Source organism: Monopterus albus, unplaced genomic scaffold (assembly GCF_001952655.1).
Source record: "Monopterus albus unplaced genomic scaffold, M_albus_1.0 scaffold116.1, whole genome shotgun sequence".
NCBI lineage: Eukaryota > Metazoa > Chordata > Actinopteri > Synbranchiformes > Synbranchidae > Monopterus > Monopterus albus.
In genome coordinates this window covers 1,250,545-1,261,465 of record NW_018127996.1, presented here as the reverse complement: position 1 = coordinate 1,261,465, position 10,921 = coordinate 1,250,545, and the positions used below count along the sequence as shown (strand labels likewise).

General features: G+C 40.2%; 1 protein-coding gene across 2 annotated transcripts in view; it reads right to left on the bottom strand.

Annotated features, from left to right (window-relative positions):
• Positions 1 to 10,921, bottom strand: part of LOC109966655 (TGF-beta receptor type-2-like) — a 48,704-nt gene that overhangs the window by 36,540 nt on the left and 1,243 nt on the right. The gene's annotated exons all lie outside the window — the stretch shown is intronic.

The following is a 10,921-nucleotide window of genomic DNA, read 5'->3' as shown; positions in this document are numbered from 1 at the left end:
ATGTCAGGATTTAACCAGATTAGGAACATAAAAAACAGTCAGCAGAGAAAACCACAATTATAGCAACATCTCAGCTGGGCTGCACTGCATGTGCCTGAAGCATCCACCTCAAACGTGCTGGATGGGGCCTAAGGAAACCATCAAGCTACATGAAAATAGACCAGGACCACACTTAGCCACCATCACAAATTTATTCCAATTGAGCTTATTTCTAACTAGAAATAAAAGTTTATGGTCTTACCTTTACTTGTACACAAAATCCATTTGTCAGCTGGTATGTATTACAAACCCTTTTACCGTTCGAATCCAATATTAAAACAAATGTTTTCAATAAAGAAGATCCTTCTGGACAAAAATGTCCAGACTGTAAAAGATTTGCGAATTTTCTCAGCTTGGAAATGTAATCTTTCATTTTTGATAAGGCGGATTGTAAAAGAAATATAAACAAGCACGAAGAAGATTGTAGGTAGCGCAAGAATCTGTGGGCTCACTAGCGCCCTCTGCCTTGAGGCTGGGGTACTGTTTGCCTCACCGAGTAACTTTTTTACTGGGTTTTATGGTTAATCTGCAGCCTAAACACGTTACAGAACTACATTTTATACATTATCCAGATTATGGCAAGGCAGAGCATATAATCAGAGTGTTTGAAAGCATTTTATTTGTGATATATAGAGGGACAGCGACACACTATTTGCATCGCATACAGTTTGTGAGGATTACACGATCCACCGAGAGGCACAGCAAAGTGCCGCCTCATCGCGCATCTCCTCCATGTATTTGAACGGGACATACGGGAATTCTGCTATTCTTTATTGAAAAAAATTCCTTCAACATCAGATTCGAATGGCAAAAGGGCCTACAACACACACCAGCCGACAAATATTAACATTTATTATATTTTATGGTTAACCTTTTTTTTCTTTTCAAGATTGACAGGGAAGGCTCTGCCTCACCTGCCTCCCCTGACCGCACGTCACTGATCACACACAACCACAGCCAAATCAATTCTTAGATATTCTCTTTACATATATAAACCAAAACCTCTCACAATTTTTGAAATGCCTTCAAAAAGACTATGCAAGGGGATTTTCCTCCTCAGCAGCTCAAGTTCCTTCTTGTTTTTCTTTTTATTTTCATTAGTTCATGTATCAAAGATCTGATCTGTTGTGGTTGTTCAATTTCTGGAAGAAACAGATGAATGGACAAATCTGTGAGACGAAAAGTAAGATCCATCAAACAAATGATTCAGAAGGTGTCTGGAAACATGACTAACATGACTAATGCAGCTAATTATAAACACAGGCACAGACTTACTATAGAAGTGACAATAACTCCTCATGAGATTCTTTCTTATGTAAAGATGTTTTTTGTGTGTTTACCAGAAATCAGCATTTGAGATCCTGCTTTATAAATGTCACAGACAGCTGTTTACAACAACTTTTGTCTTCATTTTGCTTCGTAATAAAGACAACCCTGGGCTATGGTTAGATTGTCTGCTATCATCACCCTAGCAAGGTTAGAAGGCATTGCACAGTGGGTCGCGTGCTGCCTGAGCTGGCTGTGAAATCACTAAATTCTTATCCCTGCCATTCTCCTTAGCAGGACCTGAGCTGACTGTGCCTTTCTGATCTCTGTCTGCTCTGTGACCTGGTCATACTTGCCTCTCTGACTCCTAGCCCAGTGCCTGTACGGCTAAGAGGGGCTGTGTAAAAAGAAACCTAGCTAAGTCACATTAGCCTGTGTTAGTCTGAAGCTTGCAGAGTTTACATATATCTTTTTAAAATACATTTTTGAATCACAAATGGGAATGAAGATTTCTCCATGTACCTTCACATAATCCTGATTGGCTTTGTGGAATAGAAGCTTTTTGTGTACATTGTACATCGGTTGTGGTGCAGCAGGGTGGTTTCAGAGTTGGAGAAACCCTCATGCTGGGACGTCTAAATTTCCATGTTGCCAATCATCTGTCCCTAGTTGGGAAGGCTCACACACATCCTGATGGCACGCAGGCTAGCAAACCTTTCCTCTAGCTTCTTTAGCTCAATGCAATAATTTACCAAAGGTTTCTTGCCTGTCTTTCTGAAAAAGACTGCCACCAATTCTCTAAAAATAAATGAATGTCTACTATAGCACTAGCTGCTACAGTTTTAACTGTCTTTGTTAGTTTGTTAAATATGTTCTTTATTTGTCAATTTGCTACTCCTTTCAAGCTGGTGGCACTGGCCTTATGGGAAAACTTGCTTGTAACCTACAGTAGCGCTGAATTTAATTTACAAATGACAGGGTGGTTTTCAGCAGGCTTTTTCTATTGCACTAAGCTTGGAATGTGGAATATAATGTTCTATAGAACTCTCCATCTGATACCATGTAAAGCCAGGCAGACAATGTGTGATTCTTATTGATTGTGTGTGATGTGTTAACTCACATGATACAATTTAATCAGGCCCCTGCATGATCTTCTCTGCTCACACTATATGTTCTTTTAGTCGGGCATGATGCGAGTGCTCACACTGGACGTTTAAACAGAACGTCGGAGAGGGTGTTTTCACTGACAATTGCAATGAAGTTCTATTGAAACAAGGTGTCTGCATCCTCAAAGTTGATGTCAACCAAAAGAAAAACAGCATTATTTTGAGCCATTCTACTTTGTACACCTGAAGAATAGTGGTAATCAGTATTTATCCTGTTGCTGTCAGACAGTGTGGTGTTGTCAGAGTTCAATTAACCTTGTTCATAAACAGCATCTAAATATGTTATATACAGTCAATGGCTTCATTTCAATTTATGATAACTCTTATGAGTCATGTTGTTATATTGTTGTCTTTGCACTTGTACAAATGGACTGAACTGACTTCAGACCAACATCCGACCAAACTTCTGACATACAATCCTTCCTATCAGTCGGAAGGCAGATCGTTGGCCATTCAGGCAATTAATCAGGTGGCAGGACCCTGCTCACGCTGCACGTCAAACAGCATGTCGGGCCCGAAATTTGGCCTGATTATAAAAATTGTTGGGGCTAAAATCAGCCCAAATCCATACAATGTCTGGCTTTAATTGTTTCTATGACAAGTGGAAGCTTTTACAATAAGTAAACTGTTTCAGTTTCTAGTATTGCAGGGTTAGGGAACTTACACAAGCATGAGTAGCCCTGTGATCAATGACATATGACATTTTTATCCTTTCAGTTACGAAACACTTATGCCAAAGATCAAATAATTACACATATAGATTTTATAAAAAGAAGGCAGCAGGGAGGATGCCACTGGGAGAACTAATTATCGCTTAACAAATACTAAATCCGCAATATCAAAGACCTAGCACATGAGGAGGAGGTTGGGGTGGTGGTAAGAGCTGCAGTGGGAAATGGGGTAAAGGTGACTTTCAGGCAGAAAGTTGTTTTAAATGTAAATAAGACTGGAAGCTGTGCTGGCAAGGGGAGAGTGTGGCATCTGCCATTGCTGTGAACATGCTCAGCTGTTTGCTGTTTTCACCTGAGTTCATGAAAGTTCAACGTTTCCAACTTGCATGACAGCTTATCATGTACCCATGGCAACCATAGAAACCAAGGCAGGGGAAATTATACAGCTGATTTTGCTAATATATATGCCTTGACTGAATCATAACTGTAAAGACCAAAAAACACAACTGTGAAATTCTAGTTGTGCTGTTCCATTTGTATATATTTATTGGACAGTTAATTTAAACTGTTTGTATGTTTAAATGGTTAAAGGTATAAAAATGGAAAGATTAATGTTAATATTGACCAGTCATTACTTGAATTTTGGAATAATAGTCATTTCTATAGTGTACAGGAATGTTCTTATTGTGTACTGTCACTTTAAGAGAGTCATGCTACTTCCCGGCTTAGTTTGTTTGCAAAAAAGATTCTGAAAGGTTTCGGAAGCGCAGTTTTCTTACTGTACGTCCATAACATGTTGCTTTTTGACAGTATTCACGTTTAATTATGACTTGTGGAATTTGCTGTGTTAGTTTTTTTAGCCGCTATTTTAAACTTGCAATCGTTGTGGAAGTGGACTTTTATGTGGCTTGCTGAAGTGAATATGATGCTGGAAGAGGAAGAGACACGTGCACGGAGTGAGTAAGACAAGGTTGCTATCCTTAGAAAATTCAACCTCCACAATAGCCTAAACCTCTTCACCAGCAGAAAACCAGCAGATCAATGAAGTGAATCAAGCAAGATCAGCTTCAAAGTCTGCTTATCTGTGCCAGACAACAACACATGATATTAATTAGGAGAACTTGCTGTAGCCATTTTATCATGTCATATTGGTAATCATTTCCTCCATTTGTAGCTGCAAGAAGCTCTTTTTAGCCACAGGATGAAATTATAGTGGATGGATAGCAGCAACTAGTTGTGTATGGTACAGGCTGGTCTTAGGATCAGATGTACAGTTGGTATTACTGCTACAGTGGTGATGTCGTGCCCTTTCAAAAAACAGAACAATGACGTTGCCAGGTGAAAACCTTTCACCCTCTGAGAGCACCTTCATAGTGAGAAGTGACTGATGTTAGAAATTAACCCAATTCTTTTGTTGGAAGCACGAGAAGTGAAGACAGGACAGGACTGTTTAAAATCAGTTTACTGTTTACTGGAAGTCTGAGCACAGGTGAAGTCTTACAGCGCTAGATTCAGAAAGACAGAGCTCCCGCAGGAAAGCCGGCTTTTGAATCCTGAATTATGTTTTACAATACATTTTATCTTCTTGGGTTGCTCCACCCTGGATAGAGGTACAACACTCAACACTTCGTAATCCTATTGGCCGTTTGGTGTAAGCAGGAGCTCCCACCTTCTTACTAGAATGTGGTAAAATCTAGGTGTGTGTGTGTGTGTGTGTGTCGCCGATGGCAGCTTGATCTTGATCAATTGATACTGAATGATGGGTGGTCTGGGTTGCAGGCCCCCTGTGAGTGTGATGCTAATAAGTATGCTGAACTGGCCAGGCGGTCATCTCAGGTTGTAGCCCCCTGTCTCTGCAGGACACCCCATGACAAAGCAGAACTTGGGATATGCTAAGTGGGTCTAGGTGTGGGTGTAAAACAGGCCAACAGGTCTTTGTTAAAATGTAAATAGGCTGTCTGGTCACTAGGAGATGCAGACATTTTTTCTCTACAGCATAAAGTCCCACTGTTACCCTCAGCACCATACAGCAGTCATCAATCCAGTTTTAATATGTATAAGCAAGGAAAATAAAAAGGTATGAAAAGTAACTAAAAGAAAAGGAAGAACTGAAAAGTAACTAAAGGAAACTAGAGTTATAAAAGTAACTAAAGGGAACTAAAGGGATGAAAAGTAACTAGAGCCTATAAGAATCAAATCTTACACTGAGCTGGACACTTGCATGAATAGAAGTGAATGTTTCTGGTCAGCTTGTTGCCAAACAGCTGGGGAATGAGCCAGTGATTATGAAACAAGAATGCTGATGCGAGAACAACGTCAGTTCTCTGCCTGAACTAATGCTATGCTCCCATTACAGGTTTCCTTGTAAGCCAGGTCAGTGGCTGTACTATATGAACTAAACCGCTGTAAATTCTATTGTTAGGTTATTTCTTAGTTAGATAGATATTCAGAGATTTGTTGTCTAGGAATGTTTAGTGCAGACAGGTTGACTAGCTTAGGCTGTTAACTGTTCAGCCTGCAGTGCAGACTGCAGGCACGTCAAGGTTACAGGAAAAGAGCTGTTAGGGTCAACTGTAATGCTAGTCTTAATATTTGTCTTAATGTGTAAGGTTATGTCCAATTGTTTTAGATACACACCACGAAAACAACAGTCACGCACCTTGACTTTTCCTCATGTTTTGGCTAAACGTTATAGCAGCTGCAAAGCTTGCTTATCGGGTGGCGTCACGGTTTTGACGCCCCTTGTAGCATGGGTTTAGCCCAAAATGATTAATATTATATAGGCTGTGTGGTCCAGAGATCTTGAGCTTTTCTGCTGCCTGCGCGCAGGCAGAGGGGTGAGAGAGATCTGGACGTGTAATGTGAATTTTACCTGTGATCCTCCAGCACGGTTATTTTTTATAAAATCTAAAGCAGTCTCTTTCTCTCATTGAGAGTTCCTGGTTTGAAAGAACCGGAAGAAGCTGCAGAGAAATAATAGCTTATACTATTCAGATGACCCCCTTAGATTTTTCCTTCAATGTAGAGTGTGAAGATAAATATCTGGATCACAGATGAAGGTAAAGTACATACTCAGACATCTCTGGATTTTAGTGACTCTTTTACAGATTAAGAAAAAAGAGAGGATGCCTGATATGACAGACCCTCTTCACCATTACTGAAAAGAGCCCCTTTCTTGCACACAACAACTGCCCTCATATATCTAAAATCCAAGATATACTGTAGACAAAACAACTTGCTGCCAGCCTGTGCTATTGTTAAATCAGTTTAAACAGCAGAACGTCTATAGGCCTGAACGGTACGGCAAGCCGTTTGAACATTTAGTTGAACCACACTTCTATCTGAAATGGACATTTTAGATGTCCATTAGAGCATTTCTCCTTGTCCAGATTATATTATCACCTGTCAGAACGGTAATTAAAGATATCCACAATAACATTCTTACTAGTGGAAATTGCATTCCAACATACTTACAACTTTGATTGTACTAGTCAAACTAAATGCGCAATATCTGAAATCCTTAAAAAGAAAGTCCAATAGACATGGATGGCAAAACTGAATTCATTTGTCCTAGACAAGAATGACATCCTGGATATCTGAAATGACAGCTGTGGACCAGATGAATGTCACCGTGGCTATCTGAAACTGAAATGAATTACAGATATCTGCAACACATATCCAGACTAGCTATTAAATATTATGAAGTGTGAAACCCAACCAGAAGAGGAATTCCAGTTACAACACGCCCGAATTCTTATTATTCTGCCTGCATGTGACCAAACTCTGTTCTACAGTGTGTGTTTATATGGAAGTGTGTATTGCTGTGACACACGATCAGGCCAGGTTATTTGTTAAACAGGAAGCACAGTTAATATGCTTTCAAAGCCCTGATTTAGTGCAGCAGTGTGTCACACAGACTGCATGAACTACATGAGTAACAGGGCTAAAGTTACACTCTGTGCAGTCAGTAAGCTCCGCAAGTCTTTTATGGTCTCCGTTAATCCTTACTGCACTGTTCTGCAGTACTGATCACACATTAAGAGCTCATTTATTATCTGTATTGTACTGTAGGTCTAATTTTGGAGATAACGGATACACTCTGTTAAAGTCTTTGAACAAGACTGTTTTCAAAGAAATCAAAGATTTTTTTTATTGTCAATTCACTATATGTGCAGGGCATACAGAAAAATCAAAATACTGTTTTCTAGGTTTTTACCCTTTTCCTAGTTTTATTTACATGGTTTTGACATGTCATCACAGCTTTTTAGGAACCTGCTTTCCCCAAGAGTTAGATGAAGAGATATTTTTTTTCTGAACTGCAGTCAGGACATGTACACCCTAGCTTCACAATAAGACTGGAGGCAATAAAGTGGTTCAGTATGTATTTTAGGACACTGAAAAAAATAGTTTTATGCAACAGAATAAGGGGTGTGAATTTTACATCAATTGGGTTCAAAGGGTAAACCAAGGGAGGAAAGAAAAACACCAGCCTTTTTAATTTTCCTGATTTATGATAAAATAACAGTGCTGTTGATCTTGCTGCCACTTTCCTCTCTTCACTTTGAAGTTCCAGCAGACAGTGCCGTGCAGAAAGTTAAAGAGTAACTGTGCGTGAAGGTCTGTGGTGCTATCTAGGTCATCGTTCCAGCTGCTAAAGCATTTTGTCTTCTATTACTGCTGCACTTTTTCATACTGCTAGTCCATGCGTAGGAGCTGCATTACAAAAACACATGCAACCTCATCGTGCCACAGGAAAGTGAAAGAGGAAAGTGTGGACTGTCATTAACCATGGTCAAAATGTCTATCATCACATCTTCTAAAATAAGCTAAATAACAATCGGCTTACTGAAACAGAAATTACGAGGCAATATGTACGGTATATTTCTTGAAAAGCTTTCCTTGCATATTGCACTGAAACTCCTGTGTCAAAAGCTGCTGAAATATGGCCCCTCCATTTCTTTCCCTGCTCTCTTCTCTTCCCCTTTCCTTGTTTTTCCAAACCACTGAAGATGTGAGCTCACAGTGGACAGAACGACAGACAGGAAACTTGACTGTAATTTATTACCCATATACAGGAAAAACAGCAGAAACGTGTATGGAAAATGTGAAGAATCTGCACACCGGGCAAACATTCTATAGGTCAGTGTCATCAACAGGCCCTGGAGTTATAGTTTTCTAAGTCAGCTTCTTACTATTAGCAAATAAAGCCCTACACAGCACAAAAGCTTTCACAGGAACCGTTTCTCTATTTATGTTTTGCAGTATGCCTGTACTCGCCTCACTGGTTTAAAGTGCACATGGCTTGGTTGGAAAAGTTGATGTCACATACAGACATATCACACAGTCCTGATGAACCAGATCAGCTTGAGTGTTTGGTGCCAAAACTTGATTTTTTTAGTCATGAATTTTTCATATTTGGAAAAAAAGTTTGGATTGAAACCAAGTGTCGGCCCGTTCAAAGTAAGATGGCTTAATACACCAGGTCACAATGTGAACCTAAGATTCATCCAGAGGTATAAAATCATTGAAATAGATGAGACTTTTCTGAAGCAATGCAGCATGTCAAATAAAATGTATGAAAACCAGAGTCTTTCTTCATTTTGGTCTGGTCCTGTCATTGAAGTGACAACTGGCAACAGGCAGCAAAGGGCTATGCAACTGCCACAGCAGGTGGCTCAGCTCTGTCCCTCTGCTCCTGAAAGTCATCCTCTTAACTCTCTAATGTCCTCTTAATCCACTTCTCTCCAACTTTGCCCTAAACCCCTCATTCCACCCATCTTTGTCTTCCTCCCTTTTCCCTCTGGAACCTCAATCCCTCCTTCCTCTCTTTGATTCACTGAAGTGAGCCAAGAAGGGAGAACATGAGCAGAAGTCATCAAATATGGTAAAAACTAAAAAGGGAAACACTTCAGAGAGGTTCACATGGATGACCCCTACTCATCTCTGCATTAATCTTCTCTGAAGCCCAGGAAAGTCACTATAAACACATTAGGAGTTGGGCTTATCCAGGTCTCCACAGAGAACACACATACTCTACTTCATACAGCATGAATGGCTCATCAACATACTGCCATCTGATGTACAGTATCTTCAAATATATACATGAAGAAATATGATAAAGTGACAGTGAACCACTCAAAAGACAGTTCCTCTCCCAGTGTTTTCTCTTTCTGCCTTGATTTTTGATTGGCATCTTCAAAATAGCTTGTGTACACAGTCTTGGCCAAGCACAAGGATTGGGAAGTGCATGAGCACATGCTCTGGCCTCTGACATGATGAAGATTCCCTGGAATGGAAGGAAGAAGGCCCTTCCTGCGACAGCCCGCCGAGCGGATGGCTATCGACATCAATTGAAAGCAAACAAAGAAAGAAAGAAAAGATAAAAACAACTGAGTCCGGACCTGCTGTTTGGATAACCACAATGTCAGGCTGCCCTGGTATTGGGAGAGCGGTGAGCAGCTTCCTCTGGCCTGAGGTGCTGTGGAGAAGTCAGAATAACAAGGAGTGTGTGTGTGTGTGTTCTTGTACTTGCTATATAGTGAGGACCAAAAAAGTTTTTTTTGCTACAGAGTGAGGACATTTTTGGAAAGTGCCTGGTCCTTGTAATGGTAAAAAATAAGAGTTAAGTAAGTTTAATTATCATTTAAGTTTTTATTAATTTCAGTAATATTTTGTTTTCTCTTAAGCGTGTGTCAGAACTAAGCGGTCATACTGAGTGTCATGTTTTCCTTCTGCACGAATCACTTAGTTTGAGATAAGATGTTGTAGTTGAATTACTGTATGTTATCAGGAACCCAATATGTAGGGCATGGCCCTCATCTGACGTGTGTGCACACTTTAAATAGATCCTGATGTATTTGTTCCTAGTGCTGGTAATAAAGCAACTTTTCATATTGTTCAAGGCCTCATTTGTCTTTATTAAGTAAATCTACTGTCACAGTCCTCACTTTTTGAAACAGCTTTTTGAAGGTTAAGACTTGGTTTTAGGGTTCAAGTTAGACTTAGGTTTATGCTAGGATTATGGTTAGGCATTTAGTTCTGATGGTTAAGGTTAGGGTAAAGGTTAAGGTTAGGCAAGTAGCAGTTCCGGTTAAGATAGGGTAAGTCTCCTGGAAATGAATGTAAGTCTATGTACAGACCCTGTATGTGATGGCAAGGATGTGTGTGTATGTTGGTGGGGGAGAGTGGGGCATGTGGGTGGAAGATTGTGTCTTCTCGTGCTATGTGTGTGTGTCTATTTGAGACACATACAATGCAGCCCAACCACACAGTCTTTCTGGTATGTGGGATTTCCAGGTTCAAAATAGGCTCAGCATTGAAGGAGGGCAGGAACAAACAGCAGAGAGAAGGGAGGAAAAAGAAGAAGGGAGAGGTGAAGGGACAACACATGATGTGAGTTTTCACAGCAACTATTAGCATTTTATATTCATAAAGGTTTGGGTTCAATCGTCCCACCTGTCGACAGGCACAGCACGTCTGGTTTAGGCGGCCAAGCGTTAAATTGCCACTGTGAGGTTATAATGCAATAGGGAGGTAGAATTACTACCATTCCAATAACTTAAAACACATTATCACTGAGGAACTTGGTGGGTCTTTCTGCACACACCCTGCAGCCACAGTGGAGATCTCTATGTCCAAAGATACTAAATCATACAGGCCAAGTACATATCTGGAAAATGTGTTTGAACTGAAACACAAGAAATGCAGAATAGAATACCGTATGGCACAGACATACAGTGAAGAATAAGGAGAATTTTTTCCAGCATTAAAGGAGCATTC